General features: G+C 44.6%; 1 pseudogene; it reads right to left on the reverse strand.

Moving 5' to 3' along the window:
- On the reverse strand, nt 1–10,154 carry LOC134760126 (exportin-6-like; annotated as a pseudogene).
- Nucleotides 10,155–12,763: the final 2,609 nt, after the last annotated feature.

Below are 12,763 nucleotides of genomic sequence, written 5' to 3' on the forward strand. Positions count from 1 at the left end.
CTAGGGGTCTGTGAGCAGCATCTGCAGCTGCAAAGCTTGCTCTGGCAGGACCTGCAGATGAAGTTGTTGTTTTTCTGGAGAAAAAGTCACATGGCAGTTTAGTTTACAAAGCAAATCTCACTCCAGCAAAGGAATTGGGTATTCCAGCATATAGAGGAAACTGTGTCTCAGCTCCAGATCTCTGTGTCCAGCAGTCTGCAGACTCTCCAGAGTCTGGAGAAAGGCTTTTTGCTGCATCTTGCCAGTGACAACCATCACAGGCACTGTTTTCCTAGTACTTTCAGTTTCTTTATTGTTTCTGACTGAATAAGTCACACTTGTATTGATTAAAAAGTCAATCAATTTGTTCCCCATTGTCAATCATACCTGAGGTTCCTGTGAGGAAATTAGAACCTGCTCCAAAAGATTTGGGCCTCCTTCACTATCTGAGCTACAGTCCTGCTTTACCATCAGCTGGTATGTTTTTTCTCTGTCACTGTGTCTTCCTTCTTCTGGTTTCCCTGTCTTTTCTTTAATTTGGGGCACTCAGATTTCCAGTGACCTTCCTCCTTGCAGGGGGCAGACTGATCATTATCTAGAGTTTTGTTCTGGCCACCTCCCCGTGCCTGGTTTTACCTTTTCAGAAATACATTCTTTCCACTGATTCCAAGTGTATCATGGCTTGCTTTAGCTTTTTGGCCTTCCTGGCATTATATACTCTGAAGGCAATGTCCGCCAGTTGAGAAAGGTTTATTCCAAATACCCCCTCCAGTTTCTGCAGTTTTCATTTAATATTGGATGAAAGTCATGTTTACCATTCTCATATTCTCAGGAGCTTCTGGATCATAGTCCATATACTTGTGGTAAGCCTGGTAAATGCACTGCAGAATTTCACAGGGGTTCTCATCTGCCTTTGGGAGCACTGCCTTGGCTTTATTGAAGCTCTTTTGCATTCCTCTCTTTAACCCTGCCGACACATACTTTTTATAATGACTCAACACAGCCATTCCTCCATTGTTGGGGTCCCAAGTAAAATCTGCAAGTGGAGCAGCCATTTCTATTCCTTCCCCATCCTGGGGAGAGGAGCTAACACCTTGGCCCCTCTGGGTCCTGGGCTACATTTGGTGATCCTGCGAGGGCTGGTGCCCCCAGTACCACATGGGAGGGGAAATTTAAGATATTTATGAGGCCCATATCATCAATATCCTCTTCCTTTTGGGTCTTACTATCTATCTGGAAAGAGAAATCTCTTTTTCCCTTTTCTCCACATCTTTCACATAGACCCCTCATGTGCTGAGTCTTTGTTATGTAATAAATGCTTGAACACATGGAATCTCATTTCATTTCCCAGATCTCAGGCAAAATAACTCCAACTGTAATAAGGTGTACTAGTTTAAATCACTGTTCAGTAGCCACCATTTTTCAGATTCCAACACATACATAGGCCAAACAGTGTTACAATGAAAAAAAATCATTATCTTTTTTGTTGAGTTCATAGCTATAAGCTTTCCAATAAGCCAATATACAGCCCAATGGCCACTTAAATGGAATGGAAGTCAAGTTGCCTATTCTCAGGGGAGAGATCAAAAGAACACAAACACAGATCAAAACAGAGTACTCCTGAACCAATTCCTGTAGAAGGAGACTGGGAATTTAATAAATCTTAGACTAACTGATACTGCAAAAGACCTATGTCAGGTCCAAATAGCACAAAGCCCAAATGGCAGAGACAGAGGATTTCTAGCATGTAAACTGGTTTGACTTACCCAGTCTTGAATCCTGTCAACTTCCTCAACTATCATTTTCCTTACACTAATAAAGCATTGCAGGCAGCTGATGCCACAGAGAGGGAAGGAGGGAAAAGATGTTCTTGGCAGCTGTTGGGACATCCCTAGAATCCCAGCTGGGGGGTCAGCTAGCTACGAGCAGCTGATACTCATGAGAAGTTGTTGCTCTGCCTAGTAGCATGAATGAGTAAGCCCTGGCATGATGCCACAGCCAATTGCTCCATCCATTGGAAACCAGGCAGGCTAGACCTGTAGAGACATATAGCCCCACGCTGGGTGATAAAAAATGTAACCAAATTGTTGGAAGTAAGTGCTCAGTGCCGCAGAATGAAAATAGCACTCAGGCAAAAATTTTCTCAGCAAAGCAATTTACTTCTATAGAAGGGTGCATCTCTCAGATGGAGCAATGGTGAGAGCACACCAGACAAGGGAGGAGAAGGGCGTCTTATTCCTAATGCAGCTAGTCCCTACTGCTGTGTCTTTCCCCTATTGGCTAGGGTCGGACCACACAGTCTAAGCTAATTCCAGTTGGAAATTTTAAAGAGAGCGAGTGTATGAGCTGGAGTGGCGGGGTGAGTAGTTTCAGCAGGAAGGACAGTTACAGAACAGGTGACTAAGGATGCCTAAGGACAGAACAGGTGATAGAGGCTAGGAGGGGGTTGTTTACTGAAACTAGAGGCAAGGGGGCGTAAAGAACAAGGAAGTTAAACTTTAAAATGGAGAACAAAGAACAGGGAAGCTGAAAATACTGAAGTATTGGTTCTTTGAAGAGGAACTCAGAACTCATTGTACGTAATGATTTTTTCTCCCTCTTGAATTTTTTTTTTTTTTTTTTTTGAGACGGAGTCTTGCTCTGTCACCCAGGCTGGAGTGCAGTGGCGCAGTCTTGGCTCACTGCAAGCTCTGCCTCCTGGGTTCACACCATTCTCCTGCCTCAGCCTCCTGAGTAGCTGGGATTACAGGCACCCGCCACCACGCCCGGCTAATTTTTTTGTATTTTTTAGTAGAGACAGAGTTTCACTCAGGATGGTCTGAATCTCCTGACCTCATGATCTGCCTGCCTCGGCCTCCCAAAGTGCTGGAATTACAGGCATGAGCCACCACGCCCAGCCACCCTCTTGAATTTTAAAGGAAGTTAACAGGCTAAACTCTGAAGAGGAATTTACTGTATCCTACAATCGCCCCCCTTTCAATTTTCATAGGCCTTCCTCTTCAAACCTTTTTAACATGTCTTGGCTTTGCTGCTTGACTTGATCCTCTAAAACAAAAAAGCTTTTCTGAATAAGGTGGAGGAAAGTTAAGGGAGGTTTTAGTAGGTGCTCTTTCTATAAGTCTTTGCACTACCCCACGGATGCACGGTATGACACAATACCCAATGAGAATGAGTACACCTATTACGGCTGCAAGAGAAGTAAGAATTGAGGCTATGATCTTTTCCATCTACTGAACCACCTTTCTAGCCATCCTGAGAAAGGGTTATTGACTCCAGAATTTTTAGCTAATTCATTGGATAAAGCGGTAAGTCCTTGTAAGACCCTTGTTATGCTCCCAGTGGGGGCAGTGTTGTTTGGGATAAAGGTACAGCCCTGAGTTTTGATCATAACACCAACACTGCCTTTTCCAGCTAATATCATATCTAGGGCCATTCTGTTTTCCCAGGCCATCTGGCTAGTGGGCCCCAATTGTTCTGCTATCCCTTTGACAGCATCTCTGGTGTAATTAATAAACCACTGCTAATTATAATAGATGTAATTTATCCAATCTATGTTTTTATTAATTGTCACCCACAAAATTCTGCAGCTATTTAATCTTGACTCAAATCCTGCAGCTATTTAATCTTGATCTGTAAATTTATCTGGTACTCCTCATGGGACTCCAATTGCATCTAAATAAACGTGGGAGTTGAAAGACCCATAAGGAGCTTCCCTTGTTTTATGATGTTGTATTTTTCCTCTCTCTGGTTGATGAAATGCTGAGGTGAAAGGGATAGCCAATTAAACTAGAGCACAAGTGCTGCTCCAGTTACTTGGCAGAGTACAGTAAAGGTCCACCACAATACCACCATACATATGCTTGGGGATGAACAAGGGCTGACTGATTGGTAAGCTCTTGGAAAGTCTTAAGCTCACTGCATCCTTTTAGGTCTCCAAGGGATGCTAAGTTTCCTCCCTGTAGCGAGAGATACAAGTGAACTTAGTGTCAGGAGACAGAAGCTGGATGGAACTTGGGGGCTGATCTGCAGGGTATTGAACTTCAGGATATAGCAGAGAGAGCTTGACACAACTTTTTACCCCAGGCTGTGTAATCCTGGAAAAAAGCAACCATATAGCCCATGCCTAGTAGACTAAAGGACTATCCTAATGGAAAGGGGACAATCTGGGCCTCTAGTCTGCCGTGTGCACAAGCATAACAAGTGGTTTTGTTTAAAGTGTGGATGGAATGTTTTATCCATTCCAACCAGGCATTAGCATCTTGATATTCTGTCTCAATTGCCAACGTTTGTTTTAGGTCTTTAACTTCTATAATAACTACCTTGGTCTTGTCATTAGATGGAGGAGGAACAACAGTTTTGTTGTGAGAGCTTTTGGAAGAAGGCTTAAGGGAAGGTGTAGGCGGCGGAGGATCAATGAAGTATATTTCAAAGGATCTGATAGGGTCTGTTCCTGAAACCTCAGCCCCCACACCATAAAACCGGCTTAAAGAAGGGAACCGGCTTAGAGAAGGGGAAGAGGCTTTGAGGGTTTGAGATAATAACCTGTATTGGATTGCACTGGTTCAGCTGACAGCTAGATGAAGCTGTTCCTTTAGTAAAATGAATGTATGACTTTAGGAAATTACAACCACTGGTTGGGGCAGCCCATCCTTGCTCTTTAGTGGTCCACAGAATGTTGGACCAACTGTGGCATAAAAGCTCTGTCTTGCAGGGGCAAGACTCCCAGCTGATACTGGGGTCTTCACTGAAATATCTCCGGACTAAATGATCCCCATTCACTAACGTCCAGTCTGAGGAGAGCCAGGAAGGACAGAAGTAATTTTCTGAAGTGGAGAGCTGTCTTTAACTTGACAAGTCTCCACAAGGTATAACAAGGCAAGCATCAAATGTAACAGTTTGAGGCGAAATTGACTTTGTTACATTAATAATGAGGTGGTCAGCAATAGAGTGAGGAAAGAAGAAGGAGTAATAAGAGAGTTAAATTTTTCTTAGCTTGGCCGGGCGCAGTGGCTCACGCCCGTAATCCCAGCACTTAGGGAGGTCGAGGCGGGTGGATCATTTGAGGTCAGGAGTTCAAGACCAGCCTGGCCAACATAGTGAAACCCCGTCTCTACTAAAAATACAAAAATTGTACAGGCGTGGTGGTACACGCCTGTAATCCCAGCTACTCGGAAGGCTGAGGCAAGATAATTGCTTGAACCCCGGAGGTGGAGGTTGCAGTGAGTGAGGATCACACCAGTGCACTCCAGCCTGGGCAACAGAGCAAGACTCTGTCTCAAAAAAAAAAAATTTTCTTAGCTTTAGTTTGGTAGGGTTTTCCCCTGGGACTATGGCCCACGACTCTGGAGGGGGCGGCACTTTCTTGACTTGGGTGTGATAGGTCCGTCCTTTTTCTGCTGTCTGGACTTCGGTTTCAGTAGTTAGGAGCACTGGGTAAGGTCCTTCCCAGGCCAGTTCGAGCTTTTCCTCCTTCTAGTTTTTGATGAGGACGGGATCTCCAGGCTGATGTTGATGTACTGGGAACTCCAGGGATGGTGCCTGTGCTAAAAGACCTTTAGTTCTAAGGAAAGAGAAAGTGGAAGATAAACCAAGTATATAATGTCTGAGAAACTGATCTTTTGTTTCTAAGATGGAAATGTCAGCAGTGGAGTGTAAATACGGCAACCCATATAGCATCTCATATGGGGATAGGCCAACATCTTTTTGAGGGGTGGTTCAGATTCCTAACAAGGCAATGGGAAGGCATTTAGTCCGTGGCAACTGAGTCTCTAAGACTAGTTTGGTTAAGTGACTCTTCAGGGTTTGATTTATTCTTTCTACTCTTCCCGATGAAGATGGGTGCCAAGGAGTATGGTATTCCCACGTTATGTCTAGTGCTTGGGTTAATTTCTTAATGATATGTGCAGTGAAATGAGTTCCATTATTTGAATTAATATTTTCAATTTATTTGCCCAGATCCATTGGAGGAACCACCATCTATGACAGCTATAGTCCTATGAAATGTATTTTTGAAGTAATAAGACTTGAAAGCCAAAATTACTCCTTGATCCATGGGCTGCAGAACTGCAGAATGGATGTTGTGTGAGCAGGCATGGAAACTATGGAAACTAATACCTTTGAACATCTCCATCAGAGGCCTTAGGTAACCAGGTGCATTGCCAATCAGCAGTAGTATTTTGAAAGGAATCTTTTTTTCTGAGCAGGTCTCAATAATGAGCTTAAAATATTCAGTAAACCATGTTGTAAACAGATGTGCTGTCATTCAGGCTTTGTTGTTCCATTTATAGAGACAGGCAAAGTAGATGCAGCATAATTCCTAAGGGCCTTAGGATTTTCAAATGATACATGAGCACTGGCTTCAACCTGAAGTCTCCAGTGGCAGGTGCCCCCTGACAAGAGAGTTGGCCTGTCCTCTGAAGCTCTGAAGCCAGGCACTGACTCCTCCTCTCTAGCTATGGGAGTCCCAGATGGCACCTTCTTCCAGTATAAAGCTGTCTCATCTACACTGAAAATCTGTTGTTTAGTGTGGCCACTTTTATCAACGATCTTATCTAGAGCTTCTGGAGAACTTGCTGCAGCTTCTCCTCAGCACTTGCTGCTTCATCCTGCACTTTTATGTTATGGAGACAGCTTCTTTCCTTAAACCTCGTGAACCAGCCTGTGTTGGCTTACAACTTTTCTTCTGTAACTTCCTCACCTCTCTCAGCTTTCACAGAATTGAAGGGCCTGATCTGGATTTGACTTTGGCATAAGGGAATGTTGTGGCTGGTTTGGTCTATCCGAACCACTGAAATTTTCCCCATATCAACAACAATAAGGTTGTTCTGCTTTCTTATCACTCGTGTGTTCACTAGAGCAGAACTTTTAATCTCCTTCAAGAACTTTCCCTTTGCATTCGCAACTTGACTAACTGGCTCAACAGCCTTTGGCCTATCCTGGCTTTTGACACGCCTTCCTCACTAAGCTTAATCATTTTCAGATTTTTAAAGTAAGAGACATGTGACTCTTCCTTTCACTTGAACACATAGAGGTCATTGTAGGGTTACTAAATGGCTCAGGGAATAGGGAGGCCTAAAGACAGGAAGATGAGGAAGCCTCCAATCAGTGGAGCAGTCAGAACACACACATTTATCAATCAAGTTTGCCGTCTTCAGTTTGTGGCATCCCAAAATAATTACAATAGTAACATCAAAGATCACTGACCACAAATCACTGTCAGATATAGTCACGGAAAAAGTTTGAAATATTCTAACAATTACCAAAATGTGACACACAGAAGCACTAAATGCTGTTGAAAAAATGGCGCTGACAGATTTGCTCGATGCAGGGTTGCCATAAGCCTTCAACTTGTAAAAAACACACTATCTGCGAAGTGCAATAAAATGTTTCAAAGGTATTACAACTTTTTAGTCTGGAAATCTGAACAATATTTTACTTTTTCACAGTGAGCATGTATTCATGTGGAACTTACATAATTAAAAAAGTAAAGTTGTATTTGAATGCATGTGGGCTACAAGTAAAAAGGAACATGAAATAATAGTTTTATAAAGCGGAAAGATTTATGGGTCTAACTCTGTGTCATATTTAGGTTTTCTAATAAATGGGTAAGAAACAGAAGGAGAGACAGAGTTAGATAAAAGGTGTAGACTGTAGGCTTTGCTGCTTCGAGAACTTGGTGCTGATTAGAGGTGTGATTGCATTCATGGTATTAGGGATGAGTGTCACGAACTGCTGCGTGTTCTGCTGGTGAGCTTCACTGCAATACTGCACTAACCAGTGAGAGTAAGCCTGCAGCGCAGCCAGGGACTGAGCATGTACATCAATGAGATCGTTTCAATACTGACGGCACATCAGTTTCAATGTTGCACAATTTTTTTTTTTTTTTTTTTTTGAGACAGAGTCTTGCTCTCTTGCCCAGGCTGGAGTGCAGTGGCACGTTCTCAGCTCACTGCAACCTCTCCCTCCCTGGTTGAAGTGATTCTCCTGCCTCAGCCTCCCGAATAGCTGGGACTACAGGCACGTGCCACCACGCCTGGCTAATTTTTTGTATTTTTAGTAGAGACAGGGTTTCACCATGTCTAGACCGAGCCAGGATGGTCTCGGTCTCCTGAACTTGTGATCCACCCACCTCGGCCTCCCAAAGTGCTGGGATTATAGGCGTGACCCACCACACCTGGCTCAATGTTGTACAACTTTATCTGAGATCCGTACAGAGTGACTTTGACCAACCTCTCCATGACTGTGAGGGCATCATTGAATCATGCAGCAAACACATCCCCAGTAAAGTACCCGGCCAGGTGGTCCACGGCCTGCAGCAGGGAGCTCAAGTCTCTCAGGGAGCAGTGTAGCCACCAGCAGTCAGCAGTCGTTCTCCGCCATGATGTTCAACCTGTGTCCTGACCCTGAAGTAACTATAAATTGCTGTAATCCCAAATAAACTTCTAAATTGCCCTGAAGAACTGGGAACAGTGTGGACAAGGTGTGCGTGGGAAGGAGCTCCATCACTTTGGCCACCACCTCCAAGCTCTGCCGTAAGTACCGCTGTCACTCTATCTGCTGATCGTCATCCAGAGTCTCGTTATCCAACTCCTCCAGCTGGCCTGGTTGTATCTGAACTGGATTCGATTCAATACCTCTGTGTGGAGGAGCACCAGGGCATCTTCGTACCTATTGAGAACTGCTTCCTTGTCTCCAAGACGACTTTTAATTTTATTTGTCAGATAGTCCAGAAAGAGCATCCAGATATCCAAACAAGAGAATTAACCATAGTCCAGAAAGAGCATCCAGATATCCAAACAAGAGAATTAACCTTTATGAGTAGGCTGATGAAATGTGTACTTGAACAAAAGTGTCAAAAACTCCACCACCGGGAACTGGGAGTAAGACTCGATTCTTCTTAGGTGAACACTCACAAAGCCGAAGAAAGCTGGTAAACTCGACATAGCTCTCATCGAGCTCTTCTAGCCTGCTCTTCACTGTGTGGGCATTGTTATCCTTGGTGATTTTCTGCAGGAGGTAGAAAGTCTGCTGGAACATAAGCAGTAAATACTCCTTGAATTCCATAGGCACACAGTTCTTGGACATGAGTTCTTTGATGCAGGACATGGCCAGGACCCCCAGCCGGCTCCACTCCTGAACCCAGACACAGTTCTGGCTGCTGCCATTAACTGGCAACATCTTTCTGGCCCGGATGTCACAGCCAAATCACACAAAGTGGAAGATGGTGGTAAGGAGGGATGGGGTGCTGCTGGCAGACAGAGGAATCCAACTGAAGAGATGGGCCAGGCACTCCAAGGCCAAGGAACAGATATACTAACTCACCACATCAAGGATGGGAATTGGCTGATTCATCAGTTTGGCTGAACTAGGACTCTGCAACAGGTTACTCAGTAAGTCACCACTTTCTCCTGAGGTCGGGGAGGGTGGTGGAGTGGCAGCAGTAACACTGTGTTTGTCCCAGACAGTCTCCAAGATACCTGTCAGTAGCCCAAGCACAGTCTGCACCTGGTCCAGTAGCAGCTTCCGCAACTCCTCCTTCCAAGCCACACTGAGGTCCGCACGGGGACAAGCCAGCTCCTCTGAAGTTGTCTTCAACATGATCAGCCCAAGGGGGGTTGTCACAGGGGATTGGTTCAACTGCAAAATGTTAGTAAAAACGTCATGGTAGAACATGGGCCAATCCTGACGTCCAATATCAACAATAACTTTGCAGAGCTTGTTCCCGATAAAGTAAGGTAAGGTTTTATGGTGAGCCAAAAGGAATTTGGGCAGTCAGCTGTGGATTTCCATCTCATCCTGAGATGGGACCCCAAGCCACATTTTATTGATCAGATTCTCAAAAATTGTTAAATTGTACATCATTACATAGCCATTCCTAGTGCTGTAGAGAAAGTACAAGAAGAATCTCCAGGCTCCTATTTGGGGGGCAAAGTTATTAAGAAGCTCCTCTATCTCACGTTTTCTTTCATTGGTCGTACCATCGTGAAAAAGTTCTGTCATCAGACTTTCCAATGCCCTGAGAGAGGCTTCTTCAGATGCCATGCTGATCGGGGAGGGGGCGGCTCAGATGAGCTGGTTCTCGGGCTTTGGACACGTCCCACTCGCACAGTTCAGGTCACGGTCCCGGCAGACTAGGGAAGTCCCCCACCCATGCAAAGACAACCCCTTCCCCACCGGGCCCCAAGGGGATCCTCTAAAAAGGTCAGGGCTGCCTGGGTCGCCTCATCAGGGGCCCCCGAGACAATTCATCTAGACCCACCCGCCCCTCCACAAGGAAACTGAAAAAGCAGGAAATGGGGTTCGGATGCTGGCGAGGAGGTCAGCAGCTCGGGATCCCCGCCCGGCCCAAACCCCCCGCGGGAGAGGCTGCGGGTGCAGGCAGGGGCTCCCCGGCCTCCACCGGCAGAGGTGGTGGCGGGCTCTGCCCCGAGGCTGAAGGGGCGGAGGCTGATAGGGCCTTGGCTGCGCACCCGGGGCAGCCAGCTCAGGGGACAGGCCCAGGGGCCCAGGCTGTCCTCTCTGCCTCAGCCCACAGGGCAGCTGCCACCGCCCCCTAGAGCATCCCTGAGCGCGCCCGCCCTGGAGCCCCTTGCTGGTACATCACGGCTGCCCGCAACCACTGCATCTTTTAAATCTGCGGAACAAAGCTGGAGGCATCATGCTACCTGACTTCAAACTATACTACAAGGCTACAGTAACCAAAACAGCATGGTACTGGTACCAAAACAGAAATATAGATCAATGGAACAGAACAGAGCCCTCAGAAATAACGCCGCATATCTACAACTATCTGATCTTTGACAAACCTGACAAAAACAAGCAATGGGGAAAGGATTCCCTATCTAATAAATGGTGCTGGGAAAACTGGCTAGCCATATGTAGAAAGCCGAAACTGGATCCCTTCCTTACACCTTATACAAAAATTAATTCAAGATGGATTAAAGACTTAAACGTTAGACCTAAAACCATAAAAACCCTAGAAGAAAACCTAGGCATTACCATTCAGGGCATAGGCATGGGCAAGGACTTCATGTCTAAAACACCAAAAGCAATGGCAACAAAAGCCAAAATTGACAAATGGGATCTAATTAAACTAAAGAGCTTCTGCACAGCAAAAGAAACTACCATCAGAGTGAACAGGCAACCTACAAAATGGGAGAAAATTTTCACAACCTACTCATCTAACTCAAACAAATTTACAAGAAAAAAACAAGCCCATCAAAAAGTGGGCAAAGGATATGAACAGACACTTCTCAAAAGAAGACATTTATGCAGCCAAAAGACACATGAAAAAATGCTCATCATCACTGGCCATCAGAGAAATGCAAATCAAAACCACAGTGAGATACCATGTCACACCAGTTAGAATGGCAATCATTAAAAAGTCAGGAAACAACAGGTGCTGGAGAAGATGTGGAGAAATAGGAACACTTTTACACTGTTGGTGGGACTGTAAACTAGTTCAACCATTGTGGAAGTCAGTGTGGCGATTCCTCAGGGATCTAGAACTAGAAATACCATTTGACCCAGCCATCCCATTACTGGGTATATACCCAAAGGACTATAAACCTTGCTGCTATAAAGACACATGCACACGTATGTTTATTGTGGCACTATTCACAATAGCAAAGACTTGGAACCAACCCAAATGTCCAACAATGATAGACTGGATTAAGAAATGTGGCACATATACACCATGGAATACTATGCAGCCATAAAAAATGATGAGTTCATGTGCTTTGTAGGGACATGGATGAAATTGGAAATCATCATTCTCAGTACACTATCGCAAGGACAAAAAACCAAACACCGCATGTGCTCACTCATAGATGGGAATTGAACAGTGAGAACACATGGACACAGGAAGGGGAACATCACACTCTGGGGACTGTTGTGGGGTGGGGGGAGGGGGGAGGGATAGCATTAGGAGATATACCTAATGCTAAATGGCGAGTTAATGGGTGCAGCACACCAGCATGGCACATGTATACATATGTAACTAACCTGCACATTGTGCACATGTACCCTAAAACTTAAAGTATAATAATGATAATAACAAATAAATAAATAAATAAATCTGCTACTGTAAACCACTGGTGGCTGTATGGGATCCTACTGATAGTAGTATTAGGATTGGCAACAACAGAGTGTGTAGTTTGGAGTATCTGATTAATAGCTCTAAGGTCTTGCCCTAACCAGTATGAGCCATCTGCCTTTTTACAGGCAATATTGGAGTGTTACAGGAAGCCATATAGGATTGAAGAAGCCCGTCATGGAGAAGACCTTCAATCAGAGGTTTTAAATTTACCCTGGCTTTTAAAGGAGTAGAGTATTGCTTTCTCTTTACTACTTCCCCAGGGGTTTCTAATTTAACATGAATCGGAGGAATCTGTAACTTTCAATTCCCGTCTTTTGACCATACCTCGGGATGAATGTATTCTTTGTCTGGTGGTGAGCAAGTTTAGGGAGGGGAGGAATTTTCCATGATTGATCTGGAGGCCTAAGCCTAATTTTAGTGTTAAATCTCTTCCTAATAGATTTGTCCCTGTTTCCAGAATTAATATAAATTTGATACTAGCTGATGGTTTTTTATATTTCACTTGTCTCTTCTAAGATTTTTTTTTCTCTCTACCTTTGAGTCTCCTGGCTTTACTCTTTCGTACCCTTTATATTGCCTGGAGAGTGGGTTCTTTATAGGTTCTGGCCCCCTGGGTACTTTGTTGTATGGTGGATAGCAGAATTTTCGCCTTCTGCTTTTGTTTTTCTTCATCTCTTCTTACATATA

Source organism: Pongo abelii, chromosome 15, assembly GCF_028885655.2.
Source record: "Pongo abelii isolate AG06213 chromosome 15, NHGRI_mPonAbe1-v2.0_pri, whole genome shotgun sequence".
In the NCBI taxonomy this organism is placed as follows: domain Eukaryota; kingdom Metazoa; phylum Chordata; class Mammalia; order Primates; family Hominidae; genus Pongo; species Pongo abelii.